The sequence below is a fragment of the Tamandua tetradactyla genome, chromosome 2 (genome assembly GCF_023851605.1).
Source record: "Tamandua tetradactyla isolate mTamTet1 chromosome 2, mTamTet1.pri, whole genome shotgun sequence".
Classification (NCBI taxonomy): Eukaryota; Metazoa; Chordata; class Mammalia; order Pilosa; family Myrmecophagidae; genus Tamandua; species Tamandua tetradactyla.
In genome coordinates, this window is record NC_135328.1 from 129,248,785 (window position 1) to 129,259,923 (window position 11,139).

An 11,139-nucleotide genomic window follows, 5' to 3' on the forward strand; every position below is an offset into this window, starting at 1 on the left:
GCTTTTGATGGTTTTCATTGAGATGTGTCTCCATCCATTCAGGGTGGGTTGCTTACTGGAGCCCTTTAAGAGGGAGCTATTTTTGAAAAAAGCTTCTGTGCTGGTTTGAAAGGAAGTATGCCCCCTAAGAAAAGCCTTGTTTTAATATAAATCCCATTTCTTAAAGGTAGAATAATCTCTATTGAATACTGTTTGTTTGAAACTGTAATGAGATCATCTCCCTGGATGATGTGATTTAGTCAAGAATGGTTGTTAAACTGGATTAGGGAATGACATGTCTCCACCCATTTGAGTGGGTCTTGATCAGTCTGAAGTCCTATAAAAAAGACAATATTTTGGAGAATGAGAGATTTTCAGAGAGATTCAGAGAGAGCAACACTACAAAGCAGAGTCCACCAGCCAGCGATCTTTGGAGATGAAGAAGGAAGACGCCTCCCGGGGAGCTTCAAGAAATAGGAAGCCAGGAGAGAAAGCTAGGAGATGATTCTGTGTTCGCCATGTGCCCTTCCAGCTGAGAGAGAAACCTTGAACTTCATCGGCCTTCTTGAATCAAGGTATCTTTCCCTGGATGCCTGTGACTGGACATTTCTATAGACTTGTTGTAACTGGGACATTTTCTCGGCCTTAGAACTGTAAACTAGCAACACATTAAATTCCCCTTTTAAAAAGCCATTCCGTTACTGGTATATTGCATTCCAGCAGCTAGCAAACCAGAACAGCTTCAAAGCCATGAGAGCCATGAGAACCTATGCAGCCAGAGAACTTTGGGGATGAAGAAGGAAAATGCTCCTGGGTGGGCCTCATGAAACAAGAAGCCGGAATGTGATATACCAGAAATGGAATGACTTTTAAAAAATGGAATTTATTAAGTTGCAATTTTATGTGTTCTAAGGCTGAGAAAATGTTCAAATTGAAGCAAGGCCTTAGAAATGTCTAAATTAAGGGCATTAACAAAACATTACCTCCACTCAAGAAAGGCTAATGAAGTTTAGGGTTTCTGTCTCAGCTGGAAGGACACATTAGAAAGTCTGTTAGCTCTGTTTCATGAGGCAGCTCGCAAACTAGAACAGATTGCATATTTGTGAAGATTTGTCACTAAAAATATTTTTTTAAATAAGTGAATGTTACTAAGGATTTGTACCCTACTCTGGAGAGATATACTGCATTTCTGGTATGCCAGACAACTGAGTATTGTTAGGCAAAAGATATGGCTGCTTTTGTGTTCTATCTGGAAATTAAGCATGCTTCAAGGCGATATGTATAGCTGCCAAGTTGACAAGAGGTGGACTGTGATGGTTAGGTTCTGGTGTCAACTTGGCCAAGTGATAATCTCCAGTTATCTGGTCAGACAAGCACTGGCCTGTTGCTGTAAGGATAGTTCTTGGTTCAGTGATAAACTGGAAATCTGATGTATTAAATCATCAGTCACTTGATTGTATGGGTAGCTGATTACTTCTGCGATCAACTAACATATGTCTCCCTCAATGTGATAATTCATTCAGTTGAAGGCTTTTAAGGAAGAAGCTTTTTCACTGCTTCTTCAGCCAGCAAGCCTCTTCTGTGGAGTTCAAACAGACCCTTCACTGGAACCACTAGCTTCACAGCTTATCCTATGGATTCTGGACTCTTTCATTCCCAGGTTGAGAGACCTTTATAGATCTCTGTTCTAGTTTGCTAGCTGCTGGAATGCAAAAACAGAACAGCTTTTAAAAGGGGAGGAATTTAGTTGCAAGTTTATAGTTCTAAAGCCATGAAAATGTCCCAAGAAAAGCAAGTCTATAAAAATGTCCAAATTAAGGCACCAACAGGATGTTACCCTCACTCAAGAAAGGCTGAAGTTCAGGGTTTCTTTCTCAGCTGGAAAGGCATATGGCGAACATGGCAATGTCTGCTTTCTCTCCAGGCCTCCTGCTTCATGGAGCTCCCCAGGGGCATTTTCCTTCTTCATCTCCAAAGATTTCTGGCTGTATGGGGTCTTGTAGTTCTCATGGCTCACTTGCTCTTTTCAAAATGTTTCCTCTTTTAAAGGATTGCAGTAAACTAATCAAGACCCACCTGTAACGGGTTGTATTAGTTAGGGTTCTCTAGAGAAACAGAATCAACAGGAAATATTTGTAAATATGAAATTTATAAAAGTGTCTCACGTAATCATGGGAACGTAGAGTCCAAAGTCTGTAGGGCAGGCTGTGGAGCTGATGATTCCGATGGAGGGTCTGGATGAACCCCACAGGAGAGGCTCACTGGCCAAAGCAGGAATAGAGCCTATCACTTCTGAATCCTCCTTAAAAGGCTTCCAATGATTAAGCATCACTCATTGGAGAAGACACTCATTTTGGCTGATGACAAATGGAATCAGCTGTGGATGCAGTTGATGTGATCATGATTTAATTCTATGACATTTTCTCAAAGCAAAAGACAGGGAGCACTTGCTCAACCAGACAAACTGATACCACCACGTGGCCAGTTGACACATGGAACCTGACCATGACATGGGTGAAGTCACATCTTACTCAAATCCAAGGTCAATACCCACAGTTGGGCACAACACATCTCCACGTAGATAATCTAATCAATTTTCCAACCTACTGTACTGAATAGGAATTAAAAGAAATGGCTGCCTCTATGAGATGATCAAGATTAAAACATGGCTTTTCTAGGTTACATAATCCTCTCAAACCAGCACATTCGACCCTTTGGACCCTAACAAAGACATGTTTTCCACACTTAAAAAATAGGTTCACTCCATCTCAACATCACAAAAGCCTTAAAGCATTTCATTAACAGTACAAATACAGTGCAAAGTTAAAACCAGTACAATGTCTCGTCAAAGTCAGCTATAGGTATGGTCAGTTCTAAAACAAAATTTTCCTCTGGCTCCAGACCTATAAAACCAGAACAAGTTCTCTGCTGCCAACATACAAAGGAGGGACAGTCACAGAATATGTACTCCTATTTTCATAGGGAGAAACTGCAAGGAACACAGGGGTCACAGGAACCAAGCAGTTTTGAAAACCTGAAGGGCAAACTCCATTAGATTTCAAAGTCTGAGAGCCATTTATCTTTGGGGCTTTAGAAGGCAACAGTCCCACCCTTTCCAAGGGTCTGTGCAATGGCCCTATTTCTCCAAATGCAACCTTGGGGGTCATTAAAGAGGCCACCTTTTTCTCAGGTACACCCTCTCCAAGCAGTGGGGCCACAAAAAGCTCTCTGCCTCTGAAGTTATTTTTCCTCCTATGTATCTTTCTCAGCACGGACTGGCAGTGGTTCTCCTAATACAGATCTTGGTATATTCTTCTTGGTTTTCCATGCAGTAGCCTTCGATCATGCCCATCAGACAGAAGGAATTCCCACACACCCTTTCTGGGTAATTCCAACTCCAATCCTGGCTTTTTCTGAAGTGACTGACTAGTTCCATATACGGTTAAATCCTCACATGGGACACTATTCCCTGGGGTCTCCCTTCCTATTCAGTCAAGTATTTAGTCAAGTAGAACATCAAAATCAAAATTATAGAATATCTAAAACACTATAAAAATGAAAAATGTGTTTCAGAATCTGTATCCAGGTATTCTTAGGACCATCGTCAGGTTAGATCATTTACTAGAAGGACTCAGAATTCAAGAAAAGCTGTTCTACTTACAAGTACAATTTATGATAGTGAAAGGATACAATGCAAAATTAGCAAAGGGAAAAGAAACATAAAGAGGAGTTCAGGAGAGACCAGGAATATTCGCCCACTTGTCCTGTTCCAGTGGAAACATAAGGATAAGGCCAGTGCTTCACTTTCCCAGTAGTAATGTGTGATAACACACACAGAGAAGCTCTGCTGCATCTTTTTGTCAATTATTTTTATTGGGAGTCAGGTAGGCATGGAGTGCCCACCTGACTAATCTTAATTACTTAGTTTCCAGAGGTCAATTACTTGACCTTCCAGAGGTCAATCTGTTACAATGTGGCCCATAACTTCCACCACCATAAGCCACACTGTTCAAAAAATAAACTATCTGGTATGGCCCAAGGCCCCCAGGTACACAAAGACACTCATCAGACAGAAGATTCCAAGGGGTTGTAGGTTATCTTCCAGGAGGTAATTAAGGGCCTGTCTTTTTTTTTTTAATGTTCAGGATGTGGAAACCCCAGACTTGTCGAGATGTTGGTTGATGACACTTTTCAATTCTTTTATATGCTTGCTGATTTTCACTCTAGTGATTCTATCAATTTCTGAGAGAGGATGCTAAATTCCCCATGTATCACTGTGAATTTCTCTATTTCTCCTTTTAGTTCTGTCATCTTTGGTTTCACATATTTTGAAGTTCCCTTGTTTGATGCACACAGGATTGCTGCCTTCTTGAAGGACTGATCCTTTTTTGTTCTTCATACCAGTGATTTTATTGAAAATAAAATGTTAGTATGAATACATCATTGGAAATATTCTATTAAAAGAAAGACAATGTCTAAACACTTCTAAACCAGAAATGAAATTGCTGTGCCTTGATATATCTTTGACATATCTTTTGGAAGACTGAAGTAAATGACCATGTTAGAAACTATCCTTCAAATATTCAAATTCTGATTAGTATGAAATATCTCATGAATAACTGTAAAGTAGTTTGGAAACCTACCTTCAGCAAACCACACTTGCCAAATTCAAACTAAACAGAATCAGAATTTACCACTTCCTCAAAAGCAGTACTTGGTCCTTTTGCTTTCAAACTATCGTAACTCAAATTCCAGTAAGCAAAACAATTGCTGAGTCCTCACAGGAAGATGAAAGTGTTTTATTTAGACTATTATTAAGAATTCTCCCTCGAAGTTTTGATGCAGCAAAGCACATCTTAATGAATGCAGTTTAGTCTTTCTATGATCATGAGTCATCAAGATCTGCAGTTTTCATTGTCATTTGCAACAAGGGCTTCTCTGTTCTCATAAGTCCAGAAGTCATTCAGATCAGTTAGAAGGGTGGTGACTGTGTCTCCTCGATTACTGTTGATTAAATCCTGAAGAGGGATTTTGAAAGGATCCTTTGCTTTTACCATGTCAAAGATTTCATACTTAACATCTTGAAATAAAACAGGATCTTGTCTCTGGATTTTCATCAGTTCCTATATGGCACTAATGAAATAATTAAGGGAAAAAACATTTAAATATCCTTTCTTCTCAATATCAAGCAGTTTGAAAAATAAATTGCAGAGTTGCAGGTTCTTTTCTGTTTTCTAATGCAAGGACAAAATCCAGGTAGGTCTTATGGTCCATTTCTTTATCATAAGTGAGACACTCCTGGAAAATGCAGTCTAAGAAGACATTGGTAGACTGACCCTTTTATCATTAGGTAGTGTCACTTAATGCCCCGGAAATACTCTTACTAAAAATAACCTATTTTGTTTTTGATACTTTAAAAAAAATGTGGTAAAATATACCATACATAAAATTTACTATTTCAACCTTATTTAAAGTGTACAATTCAGAGGCATTTAAGTGAGTCTCAGTTTTGTGCAACCATCGGCACTATTTAGTTTTCAAACATTTTTGTCATCTCCCAAGAAAACCCTATGGACATTAAGCAATCATCTCCCATTTCTTCCTCCCACTAGATTGTAGCAAACTCTAGTCTATTTTCTATATTCATTGATTTAACTATTCCGGATATTTCATAAAAACAGAATAATAAAATTGATCTTTTTGTTTCCTTTCTTTCAGTAATTGTTCAAGGTCCATACATGTCATAGTATGTCTCTATACTACATTTATTTTTATTGCTGAGTAATAGTCTATTGTTTGGATATGAGTAATAGCCTATTGTTCGGATATACCACTTTTTGTTTACCCACTCATTTGTTAACAGACATTTAGGTTTTTTCCACCTTTTCACTATTATAAATAGTGCTGCTCCAACAATCAGGTACAAATTTGCATTTGAATATCTGTTTTCAATTCTTTTGGTTATCTACCTCAATTGGAATTAGAGTCATATGATAATTCTGTAATTAATGTATGATTTTTTCCAATGTTCCACAATTTTATATTCCCACAGCAAAAACAAAATATAATATAAAATTCTCCACAGTTTCACCAGTTATTCTCTGCTTTTTTGGCTTATAGTCATCCTCGTAGATGTGACATAGTATCGGAATGTGATTTTTTTTTCATTTTCCTAATGATTAATGATGTTAATCATTTTTTCATGTATTTATTCGCCATTTTAATATACTTTTTGGGGAAACATCTATTCAAGACTTTCTCCATTTTAAAACTGAGTTGTTTATCTTTTACTGCTGAGTTATGAGTTCTTTACATTATGAGTTCTTTACATGTTCTTGATACTAGATACTTACATTATGACCCCTAAAGTATTGTTATTGACTTGGGATCTTTTAAATTTTTGTTGTTGGATTTTATGTGCACATTAAAATGATTTATAATTATTGCTTTATGCATTTGACTTTTAATTCATATAGGAAAAATTCCAAGTCAAATATTCAGCATTTTTTTTGCTTTTGCATTTAAGTATGTTCTTTGATTGTTCATATGGCTCTGAGTTATCGTCAAGTGTCCTTTCATTTCTAGAGGATGCCTTTTAATTATTCCTGTAGGGTGAATCCAGATCGATGAATTTCCTCTATTTCTATGTGGAAATGTCTTAATTTCTCCCTCCTTCATTTTTTTTTCATGGGCAGTCACTGGGAATCCAATCCCGGTCTCCGGCCTGGCAGGCAAAAACTCTGCCTGCTGAGCCACCGTGGCCCGCCTTTGACCTCATTTTTGAAGGATGATTTACTGGGTATAGAATTCTCGGTTGACAGTTTTTTTTTCTCTCCTTCAGTTTAATTTGTCACATAATTGCCTTTTGGCTTCATAGTTTCTGAGGAGAAATTTGTTGTTCTGAAAGAAATATTATTGAGCATCTCTTGTACATGACAAGTCATTTTTCTTTTGCTGCTTGCATGAGTCTCACTTGTCTTTGAGTCCTGATAACTTGATTATTATATGTGTCAGTGTAAATCTGAGTTTAACCAACTTTGAGATTATTGAACTTTTGTGAGGAATACATACAAATCTTATGTTAAATTTAGAAACATTTCTACTGTTATTTAATATTCTTTATTCCCTTTTTTCTCCTCTTTTAGCACTGTCATTATGCAGATGTTGCTATGCTTGATGGTGCCCCAGAGGTCTCTTAGGCTTCGTTTATTTTTCTTCACCATTTTTTCTGTTTTCCTTCTTATATGGATGACCTTAATTGATTTATTTTTATGTTCTCTGATTTTTCATCTGCCTGCTCAAATCTGCTTTTGAAACCACTCTGTGAATTTTTCATAGCCATGTATTTTTCAGCTCTCTTTGGTTCTCTTTACAACTTCTTTCTCTTTATTGATATTATCTATTTGTTGAGATATAATTTTCCTGGTTTCTTTTGGCTTTGACCATGCTTTGCTTTATCTCACTGAGAATATTCAAGGCATTTAAAGTGATTGTCTAATATGTCTTTTGACTCTCCTTCAGGGACTCTGCTGTATTTTTTTCCTCTTAATGGGCCTTACTTTCTTGTTTCTTTGTATTATCCATAATTTTTTTTTTTTGCTGAAAATGAAATTTTGAATACATGCCTTCCTTACTGGAGTTTGCTGTAGCTACTTCTTATGAGTTGTTTTTGTTTTCTTGTTTAGTGACTTTTCTGAACTATCTTTGGAAAAGCCTATATTCCTTGCCATTTTTTGACCCCTGAAGTCTGTGTTCCATTAGCGCAGTAGACAGTGCTATCTACTTTTTTGACAGTTTTCTTAAATGTCTGTAGGTGGGGGGGGTGTGTAAGAGAGAAAGAGAAAGTAGAGAGGAGAAAGAGAGAGAAGAGAGAGGGGGAGAGTTGGGGAGGGGGAGAGGGAGAGGGAAAGGGAGAGATTTTGTCCTACTCTTCATAGACTGGCTTTGTGTTGGGACACTCAAACTCTTAGGCAAACCACTTTAAATCTGACTTTGCTTTCACTTCTTTTGCAGACCCTTTAAGCTAGTTGGTAGTGAGTGATTGTTGTCTCTCTAGGCCTATACAACACACTTTTAAGAGCTCCTATTCCCCTACATATCACCTTTCCCAAATCCTTCCCTCTCAGGACTTCAGTTCGTGACTGAGCATCATGACTGTTATGCTTTGCCCCAGGCTTTTGTGCCAATATGTGTGACTGTAAATGCTTTTGGCAAAAAGGCCTTTAGGAAGATATTCCAGCCCTGGGATTCCCCAAAGTCAGGTGAAACAAAAGCAAGCCTTTGTGTTAGCAATTTAGGTGGTTGCTAGGAAGGTCAAACCTCAATCTTAACAGAATCCATATTGCTTCCTCTGGCTCTAGCAACTTTCACCAGCAGTGCCAGCTGCCGTTGTCATGGTTACAGGGTGGGGATGGTAGGCAGGCAGTGTAAGATGAAACTGCTTTCTTTCCATAAGCCAGATGCTTTTCTCTCCAACAAGCTTTCTCCTAGGTGTTCTAATGCTTTCACTAGATTCTCGCATTCTACAAAAGGGGTTTTTTGTCAACTCATTCTTTTTATTTTTTTCGCAGGATCGAGCTCTGGATTTCCTTACTCTGTCTTTTTTGATGATATCCTCAATTTTTTATTTTAAACCATTTACACTGAATGTGATCTTGATACGATTGGGTTAAAGTCTACCATCTTGATTGCTTTATTTCCCTTGTTTCTTGCTTGTTTCTCGTTTGAGTTTTCTGACATCGAATGAAATGTCCTTTTTAACTGAAGGATTTCCCACATTAATAACATGTATAGGGTTTTATCGCCGACATACTTTGTGGGTGGACGTTTTGTAGGATTTTCCATTTTTGTCATATTCAAAGGATTTATTTCCAGTTTGTGGTCTGTCATTACATACAAATGAGGTTTCCTCTGTGACAGTTTTATAAAACTGAGAAGTGTGAGAGAAGGTTGAGAGAAGTGTGAATTCTTGCTGAAATTATTTCCATTACATTATAGTCAGAGTGTTTCTCAGCCATGTGAACTGTATTATATTTCAAAATGGCTCACTGACCACTGGAAGATTTCTCACATGGTTTAAGTTGAAAATGTTTATCCCCTGGGCCAGATTTTTTGAGTTGTGTGATTACAGTTTTGACTAAGCTCTCTTCTTTAGAAGATCTCCAACATCTGTGATAACTTTACGGACTTTCCAAATTCATTACACACACGCGTGCACTGAAATGTGAACTTTTGATACTTGGCCATATCTTCCTCATAGCAGAGCTTACACATGTTTATGACAGCCACAAAATTTCTCTGCAGGAGTTATCTTAAAACTAATATCAAAAGCTAAATTCTGACATACACTAAACTGCTTTCTTTGTGGAATAATTTCTATTATTAATGATAAATTCACAAATAGATGCAAATTCATTCCTTGTGAGTCAAATTTATGAGTCATTTTTGTTGAAGAAACAGGAGCTACATGCAGATTAAATAGTTTTCCTAAAACCTTCTCTTTCTCTTTAGCAATTTTTTTAATTGATAAAACAACATACAAGTACATACATTCTTTACATACCCACATTCCAAACACCCCCTTTGGATGGTTGTATTTTTAGCACAGCAAGATTGCAGGTCATTTAACTCTGCCTTTTAGAACCTTGCACCCTAGCTTCCCCACCCCTTCGGCAGGCTCCAACTCAGCAAATGTCCTCTGCAGAAACCCAGCTGTGCATTCAAGGCCCCTCACTTGAAGTTTTAATTCCAATCCCAAATGACTACTGAAAGTTTTCCTGGTTCCTCTCCCACCAAGCATTGCCCTCAGTGTATCCTACACTCAAGTCCTTAACTTACAAATGCCACATACACCCAGCCCCTGGAAAATAATGGCAGATAATCCTCAACTCTCTTACAAATAATCTTCTCCTCTCTAAAACTTTAGTTCATCTAGTTCTTCTTACTTCTGCAGTCCTCTCTCATGTTTTAAATGTAGCATTTTAAAAATAATCAGCTTTTTCTAGTTCTTACAGGAGGCCTGCCATGACCTACTATATACTTCCCAGAAACATAATCATACTGTTCATTTTCTGCAACTCATACCATGACAACTCATGTATGGCAACTATTTTGAGACATTTTATTTCTAACCATTTGTTATGACTGAACGCAAGATTCATCTTGTATCTGATGGTGTGCTATAGTTTTAATGGACATTTTCGCTTAGTAGTGTATAGAATGGTTTATCTCACAATTAATGCCTTTTCCGACTTTATGGAATATTGAAAATTTACCTTATGAAAGGTAGAATGTTAACTATTCAGGTATATCTGCAGCGTATATCACAGCCTATATAACATTCTGGCAGATGTTCCTACAACTCTCCTTTTTTAAAACCCCTATGAGCAGAAATTAAATCACTGGTTCACACATACTGTGCACAAGAACTTACTGGAGACCTTTCCAGATAAAATCATGCTCATGCCAATCATACCTTACAAGTAAGAACTAAGACGGATGTGAATTGGGCACATATATATAGAAAAGGTTCCCATATAAAAATTTTGAATGAATAACTATGATCTATTTCTCCCTTGCCTAATCTTTGCAGTCGGTGAACAAAATGATTGTGTCTGTATCTAAGTACCTTATATTCCAGACTTAGTAAAACAGAGGATATTCACTTCTGTTGATATTTCTTTGGTGTAAAAAAGGTTAATATGTGCACTTTTGAATTTTGGAAATACTGACATTTTAGGCCAAATCATTCTTTTTTGTGGGGTGCTGTCCTATGCTATCAAATATCAGTGTGAATGGTGAAGTGTTAGATTGTGAGGTAGAGCCACTAAGTGAGTTCACCTTTTCTACATGGAAAATTTAGCTAGAATTTTTATATGAACAATAAAATAATCATAATGAGAGAAGCTTTTATAAGATGACAGATATAATTTCGAAGCACTTTTAATGAATGCATTCAATGAAGTATTTATAGAGGAACAGTATTCAATAGCGAAAGATGTGTTGGAGGGAAGAGTCGCACATGTATTTCAGGAGACTGGAACTAATGGATGCTAGTGTGGTTATAACAGATGAAACCACAGGTTTAGCTTTACCTGTTAGTGCAAGAGAAACCAAATATTCATGTAAAGAAACAAATTTGAATTCTAACTAGAAATTTTA